Consider the following 22,248-nt stretch of genomic DNA (forward strand, 5'->3'; position numbering starts at 1 on the left):
AGGTAGCGGCAGTTAAGTTTGTGCTTTCTCAAAGGCACCGCGCAGCCTTCCACCTCATAAGGATCTCTTATCACACTCCACACTAACTCCCAGGAGCAACACATGAACGGTGTGACTAACACCAACTAGGTACGGAACAGTCACATGAATTTAAGAATTCCTGCTGTTTTAAGGAGAGTATTTACAACTGTAGCTTTCCCTGTGAGTGAAAGATTCCCTGCTACAGTACACAGTAGCACCTCTAAGAAGCTAGAAAAAGGCCATCAGCACCTGAGGCCTCACAACTGGCATAAGGGGACCACTACTGTCTGAACCATTTCCCCTGTGACTAGCATCACCAGGAAAGGCAAAAAGACAAAGGCCATAGGAGACAAGGTTTTAAAAATATGAGAAAGACAGTGAAAGGAACACAAGTCTGAAGGCTTTGTGCCCTGATACCCCAATGCAGTGCAATCCTGCAGAGCAGCAGTGAGTGACAGCCTGAATTACTGAGGCCATGACTGAATGCAGGGAGCGGGGCTGGAAGTGTTCCTCATTGAGGCTGGTGAATCTAACTTAGTCTCAGTGAAGAGACTGCAGACTGAGCCTGTCCCAAGTTGTGTACTTTCAACTGAACAGGCTGGACAGGATCACATAATCGCAGAAATCCACCATTATCAACCAAGCAATACTGTACAGTTAATGATGGGTACAGGTGTACATTCACTGCAGGTTTTTGGCAGCTATAGCCACATCATAGGACTTGTCATGTATTACTACAGACACTGAAGAGACACAGGGAGGATATTTTTCCTTTAACTTGTAATTGGGTGTTTCCTTCCAAAAACCCTGGAAAGGGGACTCTGCCATGCTAGGAGACTATCCCCAAAACATGGGGTTGGCTGAGGTGCTCTCACACCCTTGGGGGTCACCAAAAGAAGTCATCCCCGGGTAGGAAACAAGGCTGCATGAAGCGCCAGGCTAAAGCATGCTGGAGCTCCACATGAAAAAGCAAATCTCATCCTGAGGGAACTTCTGTTTACTTGAATGCTTTCCCTATAATCCCATTTTATGGGCCACATGTTTTGGGAATGCTGCATAGTCAGGAGACTAGCAGAGACTAAAGGGAGGTGATTCCCTTCAAAGGGCTACAGAAAAGCAGGATACAGCCTCCAACGCTCTCATGGTTAGCTACATCTAGATTATCCTAACAAACATTTCGGTGTTAAATAGATACTGAACTCTAGCACAAAATACAAATTGTTGCTTTTTAAAAAGTAATAAAACTGTAATATGAGGGTATAAAATTCATATTGAAACACTTCCTATTTGAAAACTGAAAAAGCATCTCAGCTTTTTAAAAAGTAAGCTCCAAGATACTAACATAGGTGAAACATCAAAAAAAAGGAACAGTGAGCAAGCTTTACTAATTTTGACTTGACAGCTCCCTTCTTTATGGATAGGTACAATAACTTGAAGATGCAATAGCACACAACTCTGCAGTAAGCATAGGTAGAGATTCAGAAACACTAACCACCCTATCTCTTTGGTGGGGTATTAGATCCAGATATCCCATACTACCTTTCTGCAGTAAAGACTGAGCAGGGGTGATGCAATAACAAGGAAAATCCATCAGGCTTGAAGCAAACTACATACCCTGTAACATTTTTCCCCCCTTTAAGACAGTAAATATTGGCATGGCTGCATCCAAACAACCCTCAGGCTTTAAGTACATCAATTATCAATTGATTCATATAACCAATAAAACACTCTCAGCTACTTCCACCAACACAACACCTTTGTTCTCTAGCCAGGAAGCCTAATGTTTTAATCCTCCCCCAACCCCCCTTGATTTCAGCAAGAGCAGAGCACTCAGTACCTGGCAGGACCAAGCACTTGTTAAGCGGCTGTGTTTCCTTTGCACTAGGATTTTCCATATAGTACTTTGAAAAAGACGGCAGGCAGAAAATACAGTAATTTATAATCCTGAAGAACAATGGGTATTTCTGTGAGCTGGTTTTCTACACAGGATGTGGGGTGGGCCTTCTTGAGCTTGTGTAATCTGTCAGGAAGCCCAAAAACCACACTCTGAAAATATGCTTTTCCTTTAACAAGTAGTCACACACAGGGACTCTAACATTCGTTTATGTGGCTGTCATTCACCATTAAGGAAAATTTTCATTAAAAATTAGTGAAAAGATCTTATTATCTCAAATAAGGTACATGGACCTTACCTAATTAATATATATAGCCTTTTTTTTATGCCAGTGAGAACTATATTTAGGGACTGAAGCTTCATTTATTTAAAATGGAGCAAGGAACAGCATCTCTCTTAGCATTTTATGTGCTAGTTCATGTCCTAGGATCACTAGAGCCCAGAGACCTAAACTCAGAGGCACTGGAAATACTTCCATTGACTGTGCCAGGAAGACCTTACAAAGTGAAACACACTGAGACTATTCTATGAAGTAGGCTTTTTCAGATCCTCCAACTGTAAGACATTAGATTTAACAAATTGTGGATGCCCCTTTAAGTCCCTTATTCCAGACACTCCTTTGAGATCAGCTCTTTCCCCTCCCTCCAAGCAACACCAAAAGACAGTCCACAACAGTCTTGTTTTGCAAGGACTGGACCAAGTATAGCAGCAGTTAAAACACAGGAGAGAAATGGGTTCCTCCAGACCTCTCCTCTGGCACTGAAGCATGAAAAGACAGGTCTGAAATATCATGAAGGAGTAGTGCAGTACTTCACTTGGCTTTTTAAGTACATACAAACCTCCTTGCTTAAACTTTTTAAACATGGGACATTCTCATTTAATAGATTGCCCGAAAAAAGGACTAGCTTCCACTACAAATACTCCCATCACAAATGCCTATGATAAGTATATATAAAGTGATAAGTATATATAAAGGCACTAGTCTTTAGATTGGCCTCAGAGGAATATACTTCCCAGTAAACAGCAAGCTAGTATATCTAAGCTTTGGAAGGCATATCACCACATCACAGGTGCATGAGACTTAATTGAAGCAATTGCTGAGAAAACGACCAAGTCCCAGTTATGTTCTTCCTTCTAAGGATTTCGTTTATCTGCCTGAAAATTTGACTATTCCCCCCTTCTGGTTTGCCTCTGGAAGCTGTAAGGGTTTATCAAGAGCAATTACTGAAGAAGTAGAGCTCATATGAATTCTCTAGAAGTTCACGTTCATAGCAATACCACAGATTTTATACTTGACACTAAAATTCCGTACTGTAAAACCCTGTCAGGGATCTTCTAGGAAGAAAACAGGTGTATGAAGGAGGTATATATTTACTCTGTATCAATTTCCTACTGTAACTTCCAGGATTACCTATTTTTAATTCCTAGTGAAACTAGATAGCAATTTGAAGCTTTATCATATTTCTAGTGCTCAGCTTTCCAAATAGTTTTTGAAACTACAGCTTTTCTTCCACACGTCACTTTTCTTTCTTTCTGTAGGAAATCAGAAATAACAGAATTTAAGATTATGCAACAGCGAACCCCCCCAACACTCCAGCATACTGATGTTTTCTTTCCACGCTATAAGGTATCAAACAGCTAGAAATCATCAGTAGATCATCTCCATTTTCATATGTTAATTGAGATTAGCATATGCTATTCATTTAGGCAAATTATGAAGGGATAAATCTTCAGCAACATTAGACACAGCAGTTCCTACCACACCCTATGATATTTTGACAATTACCACACAATTTGAGTCAGAAACTATTACATTCTACGCAGAACTGTTTGGCTTCTGTTTTCATCTCCACCAAGTTCCTGCCTGAGCACACGCACTACACAAAACCAGCTCCTGCAGCTATGGAGGGGAGGGCTGCAAGGAAATCCCAAACCCCAGCAGGAAGCAACGTTTCTGTGATTCAACATGTTGAGTCTTTTCCTCTGAGGTGGCACGAACCAGTGTAAAAGGCACAGCATTAACTGCATAAAAAAAAAAAAAATTTATCCTGCCTGCAGGATCCTGATCACAGGACCACTTAAGTTTCAGGTCACTGAGCCTGCCTCCTTCACCACATTTCGTCAGTACAGCTTTAGTGCTTTATGTACTTTCAGCTAGGGTCGTTTAAGGGAGGAAAGATTTGTTAAATGTTGCAAAACTACTGCATTTCACCTCCGCCAGCTGTGCCAGCAAAGCAGAGGAAAAAACCCCCACAACTTTTTCCAGATGGCATTACTAGTTTTGGTTCCTTTTACATATAAAGAAGAAACAAATGTCAATGTAATACATTGCTTTACTTCCACCCCAGGGATAGGCTATGATACAAATGTATCTCAGTGAAGCCTTACAGCACTTAGGCCAGCACACTGGAAGAAGACTGTGGGCTACAGTGACTGGATAGGAGGAAGGTACAAGCCATTTTCTATGCAAAATAACAATGAAAATACCCAGAGTTTTGTTAGCATCACAAGCCACAGAACAGAATTAGATTCCATCCTGCTCCCTGCAGTTCCCATCTGGTTTTAATTTGCTAGAGAAGACTGAAGCCCATATTCAAAAAACAGACTGAGTTGTAAACATTAGTCTCTGCCAGCATTACTAGTAACTCATGAGGTACTGGAGTTACCATGGAAAGGCAAGGGGGAGGGTGGGAGGAAAAAAAAGACATGCTCTGTCATTAAGCTTGTTCTTTTAATTGCATTGTTTTAATCCATGAAATTACAATGAAAAATGTTTGATGCTTAGAACAAACAAACTTGCAGAAAATCCAGTTCTACTCATCTCTACTATGTTTTGTAACATTACGAAATCTAGCAGGGGAAAGTTGAGAAATGTCCAAACAGACTGCCTGCACCACTAGACCCCTTGTTTTATAAAGCTCGTAATTACAGGCCACATACTGTTGCCTAATTTATTTCTTCTTGTGTTATCAGTAAGAGATCCCTGCTTAATTTCCTGCAGAAATAGTTTTGTTAAGATTGTTAAGTCTCACAGTAGTATTTAACAACATGCCTTTAATGAGACTTTGCTCCTTTGTTACATACAAAGTCTCTGACTTAGACTTTGTACATAAAATTCTTCAAGCCAAGTTTGTCATTGATCACCAGTTATTAGTTTCTAGTTACCCATGGAAGCACTGATTGATATGCTTTGAAAATCCATTTATACTGCTAAATAGAAGTGAAAAAAGGAGGAAGAGGTGTTTCTGCAGGAACATGGTCCTGGTCTGTTTCACATCATATGATACTTTTCCCTCCAGATTTTATGCATCCCAGATTCACACTGAGCCCCAGCTAAAAACGTAAGATTCAGGGACAGGACAAAGCAATCTCCTTAAACAGCTCAATCCCTTGTTCACAGCATACTGAGGTGATGGAGCTCAATGCTCTGGTGCCAATAACCTGTAGGAGTGGTGAGGAACAACCAGAGATAAATCCTTAAGTAACTCGTACTTCTAGCACCCATTCCAGCACCACGTTGAAATTTCTGTCACCATCAACATGGTGTTAATAATGATCACTTCTTACTTTGTAGGGTTACTACCAATAACTAGTTATTATTTCTTCTCACCACGCATGACACCTCCATTACCTAGGCCGAGCCAACAACCCCGTCAGCCACCTCAGCACATTTTCTGTCAATCCCATTTTCCAGATCCAGCTGATTTCTTGACAGCAGGTATCATGAGATGAAAGCCATTAAGTTTCAGCAGGTCCTCACAGAAGGCTCCGTTCACCATAGGTCCTTCTCACTCTTGGATTTGCTCACCACATGTCTCTGCTTGATAGCTGTATCTCACCAATGCTCATCCCCTCTGTACTCTAGCTCTCAGTACTGCCTTCATTCCTCAAAGTCCTTAATTTCATCTTAATGCACTCCTTTAGCTGAGCAGTATATGTATGTCAATTTAACACTTGCTTCCTGTTATTGATCTTTCAACACCACCACAGCTTTGAACCAAGTGGTTTCTTCTTCCCTTCTGCTCAGATGTTAGTGGTAATTACAGGGGATTAACAGCAACACATGCTCATATACTCAGGTTAGAGCAGTCCAGAGTGACCATTATTATGGCAACTACATCTAGTTAATGTTATTTTCAGTCTTTAAGAAATACTTGTGAACAAGCTACATTATACATGGCTAAGTCACGTCTATTTCACAGGTCTGAGGTATGTATAATCTGACCCGCATCAGGAATTGTGAAAGGCTCATTTTGAAACATAAGCTTCTTAAACCCCACCTACCACTTAGATACACTCTTTTCCCATGAAAGGATCACAACTTGGACAAGCTTTTTGGCAAGTCCCCAAACAGGCAGCAATAGGCTTTATTATAAAGCATAAAACCAAGAACTGCAGCACGATTCACCCACTACCACTCCCAGTTCTACTTGCGCATTACCTCTGGGACTCAGGGAAACTAAAAACCTACCCAGAACAACAGATGGTGCTACCAGCCCTGCTCTACGTTCAGACTTCTCAATACCCACAAAGGACTTTAGTGCAGTTCTATTTGTTCCCTTTGAACAGTAGGGTTGGCTATGTTGACTTAAGCCCCTGTCCTTCATGTGACTCACTGCTTTAGCTTATGTTTACATAGTGTTTAATAACAAATGGTTCCTTTTTATCTTTTCATACGGGAAGTTCCACCAATGTCCAACTATCTATACGTTCACAAAGGTGTTAACTTATTACTGATTGTCCATTAAATTACCATAGGAAAATGGTAATTCCTCGGATAGAGCTGCAAAGCCAACTGCACAAGCCTGTAGAATTAATAGGGAAAAAATTTAACTAGCAGAAAAATTCTTGATTTCCAGCTGCAAATTAAAAATCTATTTGAGGGCAAATGGAATTGCTCAACTTTCTTACTAGTCAAGTGACCATACTGCTATGACTTTTTAACTGAATTAGCATGATTCAGACATCAGGGGATTAAGGTTTTACTGTCTGTGCCTAAGAACTGATGCAAGAGGTTTCAAGTCTTTCTGTAAGCACTCAATTTTTTCCCAGAGTTCAAGATTTTGAAAATTGTATTCTTAATCAGTATCCTCTCGTATGTACCTAGTTTTCTATGAAAGCTAATACCAGCATGACATTTTTGCTTCAACAGTAAGAACAGTAAGCAGCCAAGATCAGTTCTCTAAAGTCTTAACTTCAAATGAAACAAAACCCCAGACCAAACTGCAAACCAACATCCCCAAATGGAGCACAACCACCATTGCTAAGGAAGTGGAAAACACACAGGGGACTGGAGGAAAAGCACAGTTCTACACAGTAGTGACACTTACATGTAGCTCCTGGAAGAGCATGCTAGGACAAGCCTGCTGTTCTATCTTTGCTCCACACACGAGGATGCCGCATGCCAAAGCTAGTACTTATCTGCTTCTTGCCTGAGGGATTCCAGGCCTGTTCCACCCATGCTCTGCTGTGCCAAGAAGCTTTATACTTTTAGGGAGATGGCTGCAGACCTATTTGTCAGGAAGGAATATAGTTTATACTAAGGTTATGTGCATGCTAATCGCTAAAGATCCACATTGTAATAGGCACAGACACCTTTCTTTGCCAATTTAACACCTGCATATTGCAGTCAGTAACCTCATGCAACAGGGAAACTGTGGCCTTACACAGTTTTTACAGTACCAGTAGCCAGGACAATATGTGTATTTTTCCTTTCTTCCTTAGGAGAAAAATCAAGGCACTGCTGTGGATTTCTGCATGCCTATAGAGATCAAGGTGGCAATTCAGGTTTGGGGTTTTTTTTAATTTTAAGTTGAAGCAGTTTGGCATAGCTCAAACTAGATGGATAGTTACCAAACGTCTTTGCTTTATAGCATGGATATGTACCTACATCTACAAGGAGTAGTGATTTTCAGCTACAGATAAGAAAAGCAGCAGATGATGTGAAGATATTAATGGTTATTACCTAAATATATTCATGCTATAATGACTAAGAGGCACTAGAGTATTCAGTTTCACTAATTTCTCCTGTTAGTCATGCCTGTGCACAGCATCAAAGTTCCCATGACAGCAACTGGAGACGGAGTACTTCTAGTTATGAGCTTTAATAGCCATGTTTTGGGGGACTATCCATGTACAAGTAGCATGAAAGCTGCAGTCTCTTTTCAGCTGAGAGGCTTGATGCCTTTGTGTCATCTGAAAAGAAAGAATACTGTCAACATGCTGCAAAAGAATGCAGCAGTTGTACTATCCCCTCCTCGAAGGAGGTAAGGAATAATATTGGGTTCTGACACCACTCAGCTAGCATTGATAAACCATCTCGGAGTAGCTGCTTTTCTTCCCCTTGTCTAAAGCACCCAAGGTTTGTTTCTTTTCTTCGGGGGGGGGGGAGGGGCGGGGGGGGGGGGGGAGGAAAGGCAGGAAACGAGCACTCTTCCTGCTCCCCAAACCTAAAAATAACTAAGGCAGTACTGCTGCAACATTTAAGCCACACACGTACTCAATAAAGCTTGAAATATTTACACTCTGGGCAAACAGTCACAGAACTCTTGGTTTTTGCCCAGTATCTTTTTATCATTATCCAAACAGATCAGAAGATTGTGGCAGGAAAGTTTACTTTTCTGAGGGTAGAGATGAGTGTGTTGGCAGCTGTGTTTTTCCAACTATAGCTTTTTTTTTCCTGCCAGTATCTCGGAGGTCAGTTAAGCAAAAGCTATGAACTACAGGCCTATTCTGGCTTGCAAACTCAAGCACTAGTTTCTCCCCTCTGAGCACATCTTGCTCTGTTGTGAAAAAACAGCAGGTTAAGAAAAGTTTCTCTTTCACACTGGAAAACAAAAAACAAACATCTTCGTATTTCAGTTAGGTACAAGTCCTGACAAAAACCTGAGGTTAACACAAACATTGTAAGTAAACAGATAGGAAAAGTCACATACATAATACAAACGTTAGAATAAATAACATACAGCCAGCTGCCACTAGACAGATTTTCCATGACAGTATGAAATCAGACTGTACTAAATCATGTTCTTTCTGCTTCTGTCTATAAACATGGAAGTTACATTCCTACTAATTGAGTTGCACAAAAAAAGACTATGTCATGCAGCCTAATATAAGTCATACAGATCATTCTTAGGACTTTAGAGGCATGCTTACAGGCCTCATCATTCCACCTCTCCCACATTTAACATGGCTACTGATTTAGTGGTTAAAACTGCTTCAATTTCAGAAAGCTACAAAAGGGGATTGAGCATGAACATCTAATTCTGAAACAAGATTCAAAAAAAACCAGACCTAAAAGATAAGCACCTTCCTTTCCCATGCCGTTCATTCTTGAACAATCTTCCTCAATCTTCAGACAGTTTCCATGGCTTATTCACTACACACTATCCATTTACTGCATAGAAGTACAAGCTGATTTCAGTAAAGTCTGGTAGGCAGGCAGAAATTTAGGCATAAAATTGCCATTCTTTGACTGGACTGGAGGCTAGCTCAATTTGTTTTGGTGTTTAGAAACACCGAAGTGTGTGACTCAGATAAAGCAAAACTATGTTAAGTTTTGGAGAGTCCTGAGATTTGAGATTTTAAAAAAGCTTAAATAGTTTTATTTGCTATATTATTACCTTATACACATTAGCAGTTGACTGTGATTTACCATAGTAGACCTAGTTGTATCCATCCAGAAAGTTGGGAAAGCAACAATCACAGAACAACTTTATAATCCCCCGGAAAGATGGCTCCCAGTCATGCTCTCTGCCCCATGAGACTCTAAAGTTTACTCAAATTTCACATATGGGCAGGAAACCAAAGTCTTCCACATGGCAGATTAAGTGCCAGAAATCGTAATAGTTCAGACATGAGCTCCCAACAGGAAGGAAGTTATAGTTAAATACAAGTCCAATCTGTGTTTCCCTCCACGAGCTCCATAAGATGAATGGAAAAAAGGAGCCAGGCTTTCCTGTTACACAACAGCTAGCAATCATGTGATGTGGGACGCAGCACAACTGCTTGAAATAGGGATGTTCTTAACATGCACAAGATCCCCCTCTAAACTGGTCTTTCAGACTTCTGCAGTTGCATACAATGTCTCTGTTTTCGTAATTTCTATGATCTACTCTAGACATAGCCTTGAGCTCCTTAGAAGCTGTGTGCTTTTCAAGAACTACAGGTTAAGCCTGCTTATTTTCCAACCAAGACAGCTATTTTTCAGTCAAGTTTCCTTCTTGCAGTCCACTCTGATGCAGTCAGGGGCAAGACCTCTAATGACGTACTTGAGTCAGTATTTTTTTATTTTAGTGAACCACAGCTTAGACAAAAACCTCATAAGCACTGGTGAGAATACTTTTCCAGTAACTATTCTCCAGCTGACCTCAGGAACATACCCCATGCTTCAACCCATCTGTTCTTTCATTTCTTCCCCTGAACAGCTGCAATTACCTCTAAAGGCCTCATTCTCTTTTTGGTCACATGTAATTATAAGCATGGTCATTCATGTATATATTGATACTGTGTTTTGCCTGTTTACTCTCACAGGTACTGAAGAACAATTCTTTCAACAGACTGAACAAGTCTCTGGTATGAGTTAACACTTAAAGAATTTATTTCTTTTCCTGCAACAGTCAAAAAGGCCAGAAATCCCCTCTGAGCATTTCCAGTTGAGCACCAAGTATTTGATTCTAAGGAAGTTTCAGAAAGGTATCGCAAGTCAAACATGCTCTTCCTTAATGGAACACATAAAGTGTATCCTAAAAAAATAATCCATGCTCACATGTTAAGACATGCATAAGGTTAAAAGCAAGTGAGTTTTCATTAAACTCTCATCTTTATTTATCATATGAAAAGTAGAGGAAGATCTCAGCTTCACAAGCTGCAGCAAAAGTGGTTTTAAGAGGTAAAAAAACCCCGTCCTTCATTTCAGTGCCAAACAGGCATATCTAAAATGCAGATTCAAACAAGAATCTTTAAGAGGGTCATAAAAACAAACAGGTCTACTGGACTTAGCTGGCTGTCCAGCAAGATCAGTTGTTTCTTGCTCTTTGGTCATTTATTACTATAGCAGGGAGTATCACTTAAAGGACTGATGATGCAAAAGAGCATAGAGTACCAACTCTAACATTCATTCTTGCATCATATAATAAAAATCCACTACCTATTTTAAACTGTTACTTCAGATATCCCTTAAAAGCTTTGGATTTCAAACATGGAACTGCTTTTGAACAGCTGTGAAGCTGAAATATCCAAGACTGCAACTTGCTATTTCAAGGAAGATGCAACAGATGTTTTACACTTGTTAATATGTGCATCCTATTCTAAACAGGATGTAGAGTTTACTTGTACCAAGTGCAATCAGTGCATAATTGTTGCTCAACAGTATTCAAGTGGAAAAAGGCACCCAGAACAAAACACTTCCTGTTAAATACATAGGCTGCCTTCAGGAAAGGAATCAAAGTTTTAGGTAGCATCTGTAGACATGCACAACTACATTCCAGCAAGTTCATTTGAGATAGAAGCAGCATTTATAAGACAGTTCAATACCAGCTTGTGATATGCTATTTACAAATTATACTGAAAGTATGTAAGCAGTAGTCATGAGAAATTTCCAAGACATAATCCTATAGTTCTGATCAGACTAGATAAGGCAGAGCCCATTAAACAGAAGAGGATGCACATGAGTATTTTTGTGAGTTTACAAAATTGTGTGGAGGGCTTTTTGTTTTTAAAATAAAACAGTCCTAGAACACCTTACAGTATCATTGCATTATTGAAGGGCATGTTTAAGCAAACAGACTTAGCAGATCAAGCACAGAAGGTATCACACCCCTCAAACAGATTAACTTGATTGGCTAACTGTAAAATGAGGCTACAACAGGTCCAATGGTTAGCTCTCCTCCTTTGTATAAGCACTAACAATTGGCCTATAATACAAATTTATGTAACATACCAAGGAGAAAAGCAGCTAACTCATTTACTTAAATGGGAACAGGATTATTGAATAGTCATACCACTGAAACAGAAGACAAAACAACTTAGTGAACAGCTGCACTTAGAAGGCCAAGAACATTTGTAGTTCACAATCTGGAAGAGTATGGAAGAGGAGCTTGCCTGTTCTAGAAAAGAAACAGAAGACCTTACATTGCCAACTCTTAGAAGTAATGCAGGCTTAGCTAGAGCCTTCAGGATACAGTCCTAGTAATGCTCTGAAACTATGATGGCCTCTCATCAATTAAGTCTACAGTAGCAACTGCAGTGTTTTGAGAAGTCTTTTGATGAAAAAGCTCTAAGACATGCAGAGCTTAGTACACTGATTCCGCACTGTGTAATTCATCTTACAGGAGCATCTTTCCTTCCCTTTCGTAATACTTAGCCCAGTTTGAAATATCTCTGCTTGGCAGTTTCAAGAGACAAACAAAAGCAAGTCCACATGCTTCATCAGTACTCTTTTACTTTCGCTGAAAACTATGTAATACGTATTTTCTCATTTGGTCCATTTTTATGCTGTACCTTGCATAGCAAGAGTATTAACACCCATATGCAGCTCTATTTCCAGTTTATGCTCAAGTAGGTAATCTTGGACACAGGGATGAAAAAACTTGGAAGTACAAGCCTACCTGCACGCAGAGCCCAGTTGCATTTTAATCTATTTTCCAATGTTAACGGAAATTTAAACGTGGCACACAGTAGCATCACTCAATTGTAGTCAATTTGTGACTGAAAATCACCAGCAGATCATTAAGAAAAGCCATTTTATTGAAGATTCAGCAGAAGAGATAGCATTTAAAGTGTTCTAGCTCTCAACAGTTCTTGTACTCCATTAAGTATATAGCAAAGCAGGTGCTTTGACACTAGCCATCAGGATTCCTATTAAAGTGTGTCCAGTCTGTCAACAGATACAGATCTATGGTGCTTATTAGAGGTAGGTACAGTCAATGACTCAACAGCCCACTGCCACTATTTCCCAGTTCTTGTCACTTGCCCTCCACAACAGGTCCGTGCAAATCCAACTTTACTATCTCCTAATAGGAGACACTGAAGTTCAAAAACTGCTGTTAGTCCAGACATTGTGGCTCCTGTGTGAAGTATAGCCTTTCCTATGCTTGTGCAAAGATAGGAGACAGAAGTGTTTCTCAGAAACAGTTTAAAAATAGGATCTGACAACTGCCCAGCATGCCTTTATAAGCTTATGAGCTTGCTCCAGCCTATGAATGCTGGGTAACAAAGCATAGTTTTGGAGATGAACTTAAAGTGCAGCACTGCCCTGATAAAAACAATAGTTTCATTTTGAGAACAGAAGTCTTCTAAATCAGGATAGCTATGACATTTAGTAACATGCTCTTAAAAAGTTCTTAATTAGAAGACCCATAGTTCTTCTGGATGTAATCTGAGACAACTTAGCCTGCCTCAGCAGATAAGACTGCATCAAGCAATCCATCATCAGCCTGACAATACCAGGCCGCAAACATGGTGGCAGTTTAGCACTCACTGGGAAATGAAGCTAGTAAAAGACCTTAGAGACTAAATTACTATCTCAATCTCATGACCAGCTGTAGTTCAAGGGATTGCTTTGCTTGCACTAATAAAGCTGCACAGCTGTTCACTTCCAGCTCATTTACACCCCCACCCCTCCCCCCACTTAAATTCGGGAAATTACATGAGAATTACCTAACCTGAAAATGAGACAGGAACACGGGAGGCAAGAAAGAGAGGGAGTTTAGCAAAAGAATTAGAGGCTCATGCTTGCTTTCGAGATGATCTGACACACAAGGTAATTTTGGACTTCTATTTATTTGGTTTAAAGCAGTTGTACTAACACTGGATCAAGCAGCTATCAAAGATACATACACACAATAGAAAGACACATATTAGTTATCTGATCTACAGGAATTAAGAACTGAATTCCACCAATACAAAGCTTCACTAGTTACCTATCTAATGAGGTTTAGAGGAAACAAATCATTATAGCCAGCAGTGCTCAATGTGAAAAAGCTGCCCATTTTGAGTATACCCTTCTGCTATCAGACTTCAGTACTTCTGAAGGTGTTTGGAGTCCTGAAAGGCCAAAGTAGAACCACAGCACTCCTCAAAAATAAAACCTTTGAAGAGACATGAAATACTGCTGCACTCAAGCTGCATTTCTGCTTTTTAATGAGCACAGGAAACATATGTGGAGCCTGTAGTTGTTCCCTACCCCCATGAGAAAGCTCCTTCCAGACAAGTCACAATAAGAAGTTCCAGCAGCGATAAGGAATCTCTTGTCCAACACTAATAACCACATAAATAGAGCAGCTAAGTTTCATTTGGTTTCCAAGCTTACAAACAACACAAATACTTGCCTTCTCTGGGACAGGACCACTTTCAGCAGCAGTGCCAGGATGGTGGAACCCACAGTTCAGCAAGTTCCTGACTCCAGCACAGCCCAACTCTCAAATTGGCAATATCTTTCTGCACTGTCTTCATAGAGATCCTAAAGAACCATCACTGTGCTAACATTGTCTGTATCTTAACAGCAACCAAGTAAAGAGTTTAATTCTGCTTTCCAAAGCAATCAGAAGTTCACCATAAAACCTACTTCAAACTGCAAGGTCATGGTAGGAGAAAAACCACTGCCTCACTTCACTACCCAAAGGTCACACCAGTAAGCTGGACTGAGTGCAAATTCCTACTAATCCTGGGATTAAACAGGCCACACAACAGCTTTAAACTTGCTCCTTTAAGTTACGAACTTGACACTTCAGAACTGTACAACCAGCCAATACCTTGTTTTCCTTCTAGAGAAAAACCTTACTAGTCTCAACTTTTTTAGAAAACCTCATCATCACACAAAGCCTGAAGTGGTGCACAAGAGAAGTTCCTGCCCTATCCAACTGCTGTTCATGCCTTGAACAGTATCTCCATACCCAGGAGGGTAAAATGATCAGTTCACAGCCACTGGACCTGCAGAAATAACACATTCATTTGACTGACCACTGTGACCAATAGGTATATATATTATTTTAACGTTAGCTCAGAACTCATCCAGTAACTCCTCACTGAAAATCCCAGCTCTTATGTTATCCATCACTTCTGGAAGCAGCAAGACTACTTCAAGATTTACCCTGTTCCAGCAAAATGCAATCCACAAATCCAAAATACTGTGAAAATCAGGCTACAGTTGAGAAGAAATAATGTTTCACTTATTTTTGCAAGCTGTCAGTTCAGTAAATCTGAAGTGATCTTGCCAAGAACTGCAGGCCAATCTAGTAATGTCTTAAATATCCTTAAAGAGTTTGAAAATTTTTAGTATGCTCAACTCCTTAGGCAGCAATTCTGGCTATACTAACCAAGTGCCTTTATGAGCTGCACCAAAAAATTCCCTAAGAACTGCATCTTTACTAAGAAAAACACATCTAATTTCACTAACAGTTAAAACCTGTACATCTCTTCACCCCGCAGCTGCTTCTTCCCACTCACACAAGGAACATTCACATTAGAACACCACCCATTACAATTACGTTTATGCTAGATCCATTCTTCTATTTCCCACATGATCACTTGCACCGTCAAAAAAGGAGCAGTGCAGAAGCAAGAATGAGCAGCTGGGAAAAGGTGCAGGATCATCTTTCAGTATGAGCACCACTTCAACCATTTCAACTATGGCATTAATGCATTCTTAGATCTATTACACTGTTAATATACTTCTCTTTTCTCCCCTACATACCCTTGAACTCTTGTCAGTCCCTTTGTAAGGCTAAAGGTGAACAGTGGTGTTTAAGTAACAGGTCTTAGCAAAAGCACAGACAATACATGCAGGTACAGGCAAGCTATCCTGGCAAGTTAGAACCACAAGCCCAACCACTGGAGAACATCCAGCACATTGAAATATCCTTATTAAAAGCAAAGAATTGTAGCTCAGTGGAAATTGTTCCTCTTCCTGGTAGGCTACCATAAATGCAAGCTGCCTGCCTGTTTTTACTCAGTCTTCCTCTCCTACAACTCTCTTCATTCCCCTCACCTTCCAGATTAAATCACACCTTGCATCAGACTAGCTTTTGGGAAAATCCCCCTGCCCCCAAGGTTTCAGTCTCAAATTAATATGCACACGTGGGTTTTTTTTTAACTCATCTCCTGCAGCAGAAGTAATTCTTAATGCATCAGTCATTGTTTTGAGACTGCACTGCAACACTGCTGAAGCCACTGCTGCTTTGAAGCTAATACTGCTTCCCTGAGAACAGCTAACAGAATAACCTTGAAGCCAACAAAAACCATCATGAGCTCATTAAAACTTTCCTTCATTTCTACAGCTTCAAAAAAGCATAGACACCTCACTTCAAGTACTGCTGCACAAAGGTACCAGTTACAGATAGAAAACTTTTCAGTTTTCAAAGCAAAACAGGCTATTAGTGTAAACTATGTAAAAGGGTGCATTAAGAATTAAAGCTCTTGCTGCCACAGTTTAGTCTCCAGCTATTCTGTATGAACTACGCTAACACAAGCATTCATGCTGCTCCCTTACAGTGAGGTAGGCAACTACTTCCCATTTCAAAATTACGGAATATGTGCCAAAATAGAAGTGTTAGTAAAACAAAAATGTATTTTTTCTTCAATTCAGATTAATGTTCTTAGCACACATGCAATGAAATATTCAGGTCCCAAATAAATCCGTAATTTATCAAAAGAACCATTGTACACTGAAAGCCTCTCTGGAAGCTTCCATTTACCTTGTGTCATACTATGCCTACACAAGAAGAATCAGTAATCCAGTCACTTTACTGTTTGGTCAACAAACCAACTGCTTCCTCCTAACACCATTTCCAGTAACCTTTGTTGGTTTGCTGTGTGGGTTTGTTTTGGGTTTGTTTGGTTTTTTTTTTTTATAAGCGTTACAACCTCCAGAACTCAAGAACACTGCTCTTTATAGTAGTCTGTACAGAACAAAATCGGTTGGTGCAGCACTCAGCTGACAGTTACCATCTGCCACTCAAAAGAAGAGGGAATGGGGGTGGCTATTCATTTAGGAAGCAGAATTTATATCCTAAAAGTTAGGCTCAAATCAGATTCAAAACTTTCAGGAGCTTCACACTATCATCCTTAATTACTGTCTCCTCCATTTCTTTCCTGGTATCCTTTATATAACCTACAAAGGAAAAATGTAGCACTATTAAGTGCTTCCAATCCTGTTCTTCTACCCCTCCCCCAACATAAAGATGCCCTGCAGGCTGTATCTGCAACTAATACCGACTACTTACAGTAGCTCCTAAGTCCCCAGTTAGTTCTTATGTAACTAGACTCCACCTCACCATATTACTTATGTAACACATATTAAGTAGCATCTAATATACAAGAGCCTTCTGTATTAGTCGTATCCCCAGCAGCTTTAATTCCTGGTTCTCACATGGCACAATTGTCATATATTCAAGCTTTAGCCCCCACCAGGTTACTACCGTGGAGGAAAAAAAATAAAACAATCACATCTAACTGCTGAGAGACAAAGAACAGAAGGAGTGCTATGAAACATTTCTAAACGGAACAAACAAGACACCCTTATCAGCAATTTTAACTGTTAGTTTGTTGGTTCAGATGCAGAGGCTAAATTTATCCCCTGCCATACAAGAACAAGACACAGGAACTACCATTTAATTGCTTTGAAACACAAGAACCCCACCCAAACAGTTGCATTTCTTAAAGAAAAAAGAAAAGCATTAGGTTTGGGAAACATCTTTCCACTCCCCCCATCAGAATGATGGTATCAAAGAAACCCCAAACGCAAACCCAGAAAATACATCTGCCAACCTTCCAAGCCTACTCAGACCTGTGTTACAAGCTTGTTTTTCCTATGAATCCCCAAGAGACATCGGGCATCTTCACAATAGTCGCATACCACCATTTCTATTTTCATAACATATACACTTAAACCACTGTGTTGTAAGTGCAGGCCATGCATGGCCTAACTTTGTAATACCACGACACATAACCGCCAAGAAAAGCTGTTTAACTCCTACAAGAGGGCCCAACAACACAGAAATAAGAGTATCAATCCGTTTTCCCATAACGAAGTTCTGTTCAAAGGAATAAAGTCATTAATGGCTCACAGGCTTCTCCTCAGGCTACCCACCCCGTTCCCTCGGCAAAACAACACTGCAAATGCGGCTACCTCCTCAGAAGAGCAACTAGCATAGACGGTACAATTTCCTTAGCTGTTTTAATAAGGTTATTTAAACATCGCTTAAACTGACTCTTTCAGCAAGTTATTCCAGGAAGCTTAATTCAGACGTTACACTGCTGCCGTACCCGAGAAGGGGAAGCCGAGTACGTTAGCACACCCGGCCGCGGGAAGGCCCTGTGCGGGAGCCACGTACCGGCTGCTCCCACACTCGGGCGGAGCGAGTAGGCGCCGAAGGGGAACTTTCCCTTGCGGTGGGTAACGCCGTATGCAGAGGGGGCGGAATGGAAAGCTTCACCCGAGAGCAGCTACACCCTGGAGATGGGCGGAGAACAAGGAGAAGCGAGAACCTTCCTCAGCAGCAGCTACACCCTCGTGCATAAAGTTAATGGGGGAAGGGAAATGGGAACCAACGCGGCACCGACGGCATTGTGAGGGAAGGGGGAGGGAAGCACGGACTCTCCCGGGCAGCCGCCACCGCCTCAGCCAGCTTGGTCTGCAGCCAAACCCCACAAGAATGCAACGCGGTCACATGACCTCCGGCGGACGTGCAACTCCCTTCCCTCTCCAGGGAGACCCTGCGCCATCTTGTACTGACGCAGTTAGTAAAGGCAGGCACGAGTTGCTCCTCTCTCGCTCTTCCCCTGTTCCCCTCCTCACAGCCCCGGCATTGTCTGGGAAGGATAAGCCAAGGCCTGTTCCTCCTTTCCTTTTCATCAGCTCTTCGGGGATTCCCCGCCCGTTAAGTCCTCCCTCGCGCTGAAATCATGGCGCCCGTTTTCTCCCTTTGCACCAGCCTCCCCCGACAGCTCCCCAACCCTGCCCAGCTGCGGCTGCCCCTGCTGCAGGATGATGTCAGCGACAGCCAATCAGCACTCGCCGGGCTAGCCCGGCCAGCGAACTATTGGCTGTCGCACAGCTCCCGCCCCCCTCCTGACTCAGTCTCCGCCGCGGTTCGCTGCGGAGCCCCAGCCAAGGCACAAGTGGGGGGAGGGGAATAGCGAAAAAAAAAACACTACACAAAAAAAACCGACAACCAAACCCACCAAGACGCCAGCCGCCATTTCGCGCAACAACAGGCAGAACCCGAGCGAGCAGCCCCAGCCAAGCGCCCTAAGGAGAGAGAGAAAGAGAGAAACAAGAGACACACGCACAGAAGAGTTAGACAGGAAAAAATACCCATAGACTCCGCCATGATCACAAGACGTTTAATCGCCCCCCTCCTCCCTCAGACTCAATGCCCCGTTACAGCCGCCTCCTCTGCGTCCAACCAGCTAGCAGATCCCTTCACCTCGGCTCCCTCCTGCCGTAGCAGCAGCTGTTTAGAGCCCCAAACTCTCTCTGCTCAAGGTGTGGGGGGACGCTAGTCTATGGCGCTGCTGCTAACTGCTTCTCCAGTCACCCGATTGTGGCGGCTCCATCGAGGCAGGGTAAGAGCTGCCAGCCCAGCTTTTATCTGGTGCCCCGAGTTTGCGCACTGAAGGAGGCTCGCTCAGCCCCTGGTGGGCGTCGAATGAAACCCCAGCCGCCGCCTCCCCTCCCTCAATCAGCCGTATCGCTGGAGGGGCTGAAGCGGGTAGGGAAGGCAGGGCGGCGTGCGGGCAGCATAGGAGTTGGGAGGGGATATGGCGGAAGGAAGAGGCGCTCGGTAGTGAATGGCAGAAGCTGCGCCTGCCACGAAACGTCGAGCGAGCCTCTCGCTTTGCCAGCTCCCGCTGATCCGGATAAAAGCAGACCGTACCTGCTCCCCAAGTGCCGTTCCCTAAAGGGGAAACCAGGCTCGTTCATTGCTCGTCTCGTTCCCTGCAGAAAAGAAACGCCTTCAGCTAGTGCTGTCCTACTCGCTTTACGAAAAGCGGCTCTCTCCCACTTGCCTTGTACGTAAGCTTTAAACGCTTCGGGGAACATGCTCAGCCCTGATTGTCGTAGTGACAGAAGATAGTGAGAACCTCCACATCGCCCCGAATGGGTCTCAGTAAAAGCTCCCACTCCCTCCCCTTTCTAGCCCCTCTTCCCCGCCCCTCTAGTGAGCTCCTCTGCGTGAGAGAGGCGTCTCTACCCAGTTTTTCGCGTACGCCGTGGCGAAAATCTACTCCTCGGGTTGCGATTCAGAAGGAATCAGTTTGCTGAGATTAGCGACGGTCGTGAGGAGGAAGCCGGAGGTGGTGGTGGGGGGGAGAGCAGCTGAGGAGGGAGTCCTGGTGCTTCTGCCTTAGAGGATGCAGTTCTGAGTCAGACATCCTCCCGCCTGCGTTCGGTCCCAGAACGGCCTAGGTCGGAGCCCCTGCCCCTCCCCCGCCGTCTGCGCCTCCGGGGCTGCGGAGCGCCCCCGGCACCAACCCCAGCTGCAGCCGCCCCTCCTCCGCTGCCCTACTTCCCTCCACACCTCCTCACGGCCCCCCTGCCCAGGCCCTGCCGCAGTCTGGTCTTTCAGCCGCGCCCAAACGCGAGCCGTTCAGCTTAATGTGCGAAATGCTGCTGCAAAATGGATACAAGGCTCGGGAGGCGCAAATCGCTCTCCCAGCCCACAAGCAAAATGGCGGCTATTTGGCTTCGCCTTGGTAACCCTGCCCCTGCCAGGCGGGGCGGGTGAGCCCGTGCGGTGGGAGGGAGGGGAGACCGGACGCCATTTTCCCAGAGAGAGGCAGTGACATAGAGGGGAGCGTAGGAGGCTGAAAGGAGGGAGACACGGGAGCAGCAGCGGCAGCGGGGTTTGTACACAGGTCCCAAGGCAAAGGCGCTTTCGAGCTGGTCCCTGCAGGGTTCTGCGCACTGAGCTAGGTTTGGGGGGAGGGGGGGGTCTCCTCTTTCCTTTCTTTACCTTTTCTTTCTTTTACCAGAGCCTGCTGAGGCTTGAGTTATACCTAGGGTAGGGATATCCGCAGTGGGGCTGTTGCATTGTTTTGGTTGGGATAGAGAAGGGGCTCAGCTGAGGGGTCCTACTGCCTGGCCTGTGACCATTACAGGTGAGTCTTCAATTATTATGAGCATATTCTGCTGTGGGTGCTTTGGGGAAGGGGTTGGCATAAAGAGAGCGAAATGCGACGGGAACGTCTCATTACCCTCTGTGCAAGTATAACTCATTTCTAACCTGAAACGTGTTTAAATTCTGTTTAAGTTGTCTTGAATTTATTATACCTTTTGTGGGGTTTGGTTAAAAAATGGCAGGCTGTCGCTATATCTTGTGAATATGGCGGGTTACTGTAACTGGAGGAGCTGAGGAGAATTTTTTGGCAGTTATGCCAGATATATGCATTATGCTTGGGGGAAAAAGGGCCAAAAGGGGCTATTATGTGACAACATACATTTCCTTAGACCAGTGATTTTAAGAAAGGGTTTGTGTGTTACTGGGACTGCGTATCGAGTTTTATGGAGCTCAGGGAAACCTATTCTTTTCCTCCATCCTGTATATTTTTGCTTTGTGGTACTAAAATGGCTCGTTATAGGCCTAATCTCTCTGCCTTCCACACCCCCGCCTCCTTTCCTCCCTCCCTGCTAATATCTCCGCTTCGTGGTGTAACCTGGACAAACGGAAAGCAGTCCTCAAGAGTTTCTGTGCCAATTTAAAAGGGGATCATTCTCTCCACCCCCTTTCTTGAGGGTGTAAGTAGTTATATTGGTGCATCCCCTTTTCGCTTTAGTTTCTGCAGCCAGTGGTCGTGTTCCTTGGGAGGCATATTTCAATCTTAAAGAAATAAATACTGGTGGGGTAGACCCTATTGCTGCAGACATAGGGGAGGAGAAACAAACGGTTCACTGTGTAGTACTAAATAGGGTAGAGAAACATAATATAGCCTGATTATAAAGGTCCTGTATTCCCCCATACTCAGCCACTAGGGAATGTGCGGTAGCTAAAAGCCCTGAGGTCCATAAAATGGTACATACTACGTGTCGTTAAAAGCAGAAGTTCAGTACTGCATCTAGATTTAGGAATGCTTTAGTCTGTTTATTTACAGTATCTTAAAGGAATAATAACGAAACGTTTTGTTGTTCAGGGCTCAGATCGGAGAAGAGAAAGAGATACCCATGGTTATACTTACAATGCATGATTGATTGATTATAAACGCTATACTTTTAAAGTTACTTTTCAAAAAATGTGGAGCAAATTTTTTAATTTCCCTCTTTTGTCCTTTAGAGATTCTAAAAATGGCGGCCTCAGGCTGATGTTGTGGTAATCTAATCAACCCGGGTCCTCCAC

At 42.8% G+C, this 22,248-nt stretch overlaps 1 protein-coding gene across 2 annotated transcripts in view; it reads left to right on the top strand.

Annotated features, from left to right (window-relative positions):
* Positions 1-20,796: 20,796 nt before the first annotated feature.
* KMT2E (lysine methyltransferase 2E (inactive)) overlaps positions 20,797-22,248 on the top strand; it is a 58,566-nt gene continuing 57,114 nt past the window's right edge. For both annotated transcript variants that reach the window (XM_084259950.1, XM_084259948.1), the window contains exon 1: positions 20,797-21,016. The gene's annotated coding sequence lies outside the window, so the exon portion shown is untranslated. The remainder of the gene's footprint in view (positions 21,017-22,248) is intronic.

The sequence above is a fragment of the Gallinula chloropus genome, assembly GCF_964237585.1.
Source record: "Gallinula chloropus genome assembly, chromosome: 1".
Classification (NCBI taxonomy): domain Eukaryota; kingdom Metazoa; phylum Chordata; class Aves; order Gruiformes; family Rallidae; genus Gallinula; species Gallinula chloropus.